Raw genomic sequence first — 5,000 nt, forward strand, 5'->3', positions numbered from 1 at the left:
GAGTTCCTGTGTTACAAATGTAACAAACAAGGACACTATGCAAGAGAATGTGCACGCATGACGGAACGAACCGGCGGAGAGCAGGAGGAGAAGGAGGAGAAGGAGGAGACGGAGGAGTTGGTGGAGGAGAGCGAGGCAGAAAAGAAGGAGGCGGCGGAGGAAGAGGAGGAGGAGGAAGACGGAGAAGGAGAGGTTGAGAGCCTGGTGGGGGACATGGAGGAGGAAGCGGTGGAGGAATCGATGGAGGAAGCAGGGAGTGACGAGGGAGGAGATGTCGCAGAGGATGCAAAGGAGGGGAGCAGTGGAGATGAGGAGGAACGAGGCGGACAAGATTGGGGTGAAGGACAAAGCAGCGGGGGGTCGCTTCCTTGTGCGCAGCAGAGAGTCACCAGGCGGGGTGGTGAGAATCCTGCTGAGACGGAGGACGTGGAGACCGGAAACGGAGCGAGGGGGATATCGAGGAAAAGATCAGGTACGAGAAAAGGGCGAGCACAGAAGAAACGTATGCACAATGAGGAAACTTCTAATATCCAGCGGTGATGGTCCGTTTCTCCTCCTTATCATGGTGTTAATGCCAATAACAGTGGCATCCATTAATGCAAACGGGCTGAGAGACAAGACGAAGTTCGAAAGCATGATAAGATTAAGTAAGGCGGATGTAATATGCTTACAAGAAACTCATTGGGATGCAGTAACGGAGCGAGACATGATAAAGCTGTGGGATGGGGAATGCTTCTCTAGCCATGGAACTAACATTGCAAGGGGAGTGGCGATTTTGTGTAAAAGGGACAGTGGAATTAAGGCCACGATGAGGGCTAAAGATGGAGAAGGAAGATGGATTAATATAGATTGTGTAGCTCAGGATGTGAATTATAATATTTTAAATGTCTATGCACCGAATACAGAAGGCGATCGCACAGCCTTCTTTAGGAAATTTTATAAAATAGCCGAAAAGTGTGATGTTATAATAGGAGATTTTAATGTGAAATTGTGTCATCTGGATATAAACGAAAGTTGTGTATGGAGACAAGATGCCTCAAGAAAGGTTCTAAATGACTTTATGATGGTTAACAACTGGTGCGACGTATGGAGAGTGAAAAATCCTGATAAGAGGCAATATTCAAGGGCGCAAGTGGTTCAAGGGGTTCTAAAACGAACCAGAATTGATTTGTGCTTAACGAAGACATCGCATATACGATTATTTAATAATGTGGATTATAAATGGATACACTTAAGCGATCACGCCATACTATCATTAGAAATGGGGGAACAGGAAGAGAAAAGGGGAGGGGGGACATGGCACTTAAATGCACATCTCTTGTACGATGTGAATTATAATAGAGCCATTAGGCAACTAATTTTGAGCGTAAGCTCACAACCGGGTTTTGAAAAGAATATAATACAAGGCTGGGAGGACTTGAAGACAAAAATAAAAGGGAAATCCATACAATATGCGAAAAGGTTTCGGGCGAGACAACAGAAGAAAGAAAGAATGCTAAGAGCAGAAATCGAAAAGGTTGAGAGACAGAAAGGCTCGGAGGGGAATAAGTTAATAAGATTGCATACCGAGTTAAAAGAGTTGGAGAGGTTGAAATGCGAAGGGGCTATATTAAGGAGCAAAGCGCAGTATGCGGTGGAAGGAGAAAAAAATACCGGCTTCTTCCTGAACTTGGAAAAAAGAAGGCAAAACAAATGCTACATAGCGGAAGTGATAAATGAAAAGGGAGAGACAACAGCTGACTTTGTAGAGATCTTAGAGACAGTCCAGAATTATTATACCCATCTTTTTGAAACAGAGGGGACAGATGATGGGATAACAGAGGAGATCCTGGCAAAATGTGAGATGAAGTTAGCTGAAGAAGACACACTCATGTGCGACCAGGAGATGAAGGAAGAGGATATTGATTTGGCAATAAAACAATTAGTACTAAATAAAAGTCCAGGTAGTGATGGACTAACAGCGAATTTTTATAAACAATTCAGTGATATATTGAAACCAATATTGTTAAATTTATACAGAACAATAGAATTAACACAATCCGTGCCGGCATCTATGGCAAGAGGGATCATAACGATCATATATAAGAAAGGGGATAAACGAAATCTAGCCAATTATAGGCCTATAACACTACTAAACACGGATTACAAAATATTGATGAAAGTACTAGCAAACAGAATAAAACAGGTCATGCACACTATCGTAGAGCCCTCTCAGGCTTATAGTGTGCCGGGAAGGGAAGTTTCAGATATTTTGAATACTGTCAGAGACACAGTAGAATTTTTGAAAACTACCAGCAAAGAGGGCATTCTGGTCTCACTGGACTTCAACAAAGCCTTTGATAGAGTCGAACACAAATTTATGTTCAAAGTTTTGGAGAGGGTGGGATTTGGAGCGCGTTTTCTCGGGTGGATTAGGTTAATGTACGCCAACGCCACTGGCAGTGTGAAGTGTAACGGGGTGGTTACCGATCCTTTTCCGCTTCGAAGGTCGGTGAGACAGGGATGTCCACTGTCCTCAATTTTGTATACAATAATCGTGGAAACACTGGGTGTCCTTATTAAAAAAGATTCAGAAATAAAAGGTATAGAATTACCTGGAGGGGAGATGTGCACCATACAACAGTTTGCTGATGATACCACGTTACTGATTAAAGACATAAATAGTGTACATAGAATAATAAACTTGGTAGAACGATATGGTAGAGCCTCAGGAGCTAAAATAAATCCAGATAAATCAGAAATCATGTTCATCAATATGAAGGGGCCGCCGCAAAATGAATTACCGGTACAATTACAAGCAGAACATATCAAAATATTGGGTACATACATTGGGGTAAACAGTGAAACGGCCAGGGACATGACATGGACTAGTATAATTAAAAGGATAGAAGCAATTTTGTGCTATTGGCGAATGAGGAACCTGAAACTCAATGGGAAGGTGGTGGTATTAAATAGCTTGGTAATGTCTAAAATATATTATGCACTCACGGTGATAGATCTACCCTTATGGGCACTAAACAAACTAAATGAGATTATGACAGTTTTCTTGTGGGGGACAACGGTGGGGAAAATCGCAAGAAAAACATTAATAGGGAAATATGAAGAGGGAGGGCTAAAATTACTAGACATAGAAAGTAAGAAAAATGCTTTCAGGATTAAATTGGTCAGAAAATATCTGTACGATGACACGGCTTACGGCTGGAAGGGTCTTATGCAGTTTTTTTTAAATCGAGTGCTCGGAATAGGAGATTTTGTCCTGCTTATGAAACCGAAGAGGCCGATGACAGCGGGAGTCCCATTATTTTATAGGGAGGTCCTCGAAGCACAAGCTGGCTTCCTGGAGCATATAGAATATGGGGCGAATTCTATAAGCCTAATAAGAGAACTGCCGATATTTTTAAATAAATATATAAAGAAAGAAAATAAAATGTTGTATAATAACAAAATGATAAGAGCTGGACTAGTACAGCTGAAAGATATAATGTATGAATTTGTGCCCGGTTTTTTGCCGACGCAGGCCGTGGTGGATAGTATAAGGGAAGTTGATTATAATTCAACATACACGGTCATAGAGAATTATTATAAGACTATTCAGAGAAGTATCCCACAACAATGGAGAAGGCTGATAGAAACAGGTACAGCTAGAGATAGGACGAGCAAACTCCCAGAGCTGGGAATTAAGCGAGAGGGGGAAAACAAGAGCTTCAGTCTGATCTCCTGCAAGGAAATCTACGAGCGTTTTTTAGTGAACGTCACGAAATCACCGGCCTCCTTGTCGTATTGGAGCAAGGTCTTTCCACAGAAAGAGGGGTGGAAAATATGGGAGAAATGGAAAGTACAGGGTAACAGCATCGAGGCTGAGGACAATGATTTCAAAATAAGACACAATAAAATTTTTACTAATGTGGTTTTACATCAACTGGATAAAGCTGTAGACAGAGATTGTGATGTTTGTGGCTTATTGCCGGAAACGCTGATGCATATGTTTGATATTTGTCCTGAGTTATCTGGCTTTTTTGGGTTATTGAAGAAATGTCTAATAGAAAAATTGGGAATGGTGTGGGACGGAAGGGATTCATGGGAGTTTTTTCTTTTATTTGGAAACTGGCAATACAGTAAAATTAGAAACGAAATGCTGTGCAGATTTATGTTGAGCCATGCACGATGGGCAATAAGGGCACGAAGAAACAAGGCACATTACGAACGAAGGGTTATTGCAATATGGCCGATTTTTCAAAACATAGTGAAGAAACAGATTCGATACAGGTTGATACATGGGGTAGACCATTTTGAACGACTGTATGTGAAGGATGCCAATCTCCTATCCCTTGATAAAGAAAAGAGGATTGTGTGGAATTGGTAGCTCTTTTTGGACTGTGTAGTTGGGAAATTGTGTGTTATAAAAAAAAAAAAAAAAAAAAAAAAAAAAAAAAAAAAAAAAAAATTGGCTACTTCATCTTTTGAAAATTGTGCACAGTGATCATATAGTTGGAATGATTTTTCACCCTGTGGGATGGCTGAACGAATGATGCTGGGTTTTGAAATGCCACTATGTGCAAATCAGGTTTGTTTTTGTAATTTGAGTGCTGATGTTGTTTTTCTTTTCTTTTGAAAAAAGGACCTGAGTGTAAATGTCACAGAGAGAGGAAAATGTGTTGAAAATGGATACTGTAAACAAAAATATATTTTTTTTGTAAATATATTTTCATAATAAAAGACAAAAAAAAAAAAGATGCGCCCGATCTCGTCTGATCTCGGAAGCTAAGCAGGGTCGGGCCTGGTTAGTACTTGGATGGGAGACCGCCTGGGAATACCAGGTGCTGTAAGCTTTTTCAACCAGCAGAGAGTGCTCTCGCTTAATCTACCCACACAAATTTCAACGTGGTAACAGCGACAGCTCACGTCCTAAAGTGTTTTGCACATGGTTAAGGCACTTTAACTCCAACAAATAAAACCAACAAATCAATGACTTATATTCTATGACTTATCTTCAACTCCAT

The sequence above is a fragment of the Cololabis saira genome, unplaced genomic scaffold (assembly GCF_033807715.1).
Source record: "Cololabis saira isolate AMF1-May2022 unplaced genomic scaffold, fColSai1.1 scf031, whole genome shotgun sequence".
NCBI classification, from domain to species: domain Eukaryota; kingdom Metazoa; phylum Chordata; class Actinopteri; order Beloniformes; family Belonidae; genus Cololabis; species Cololabis saira.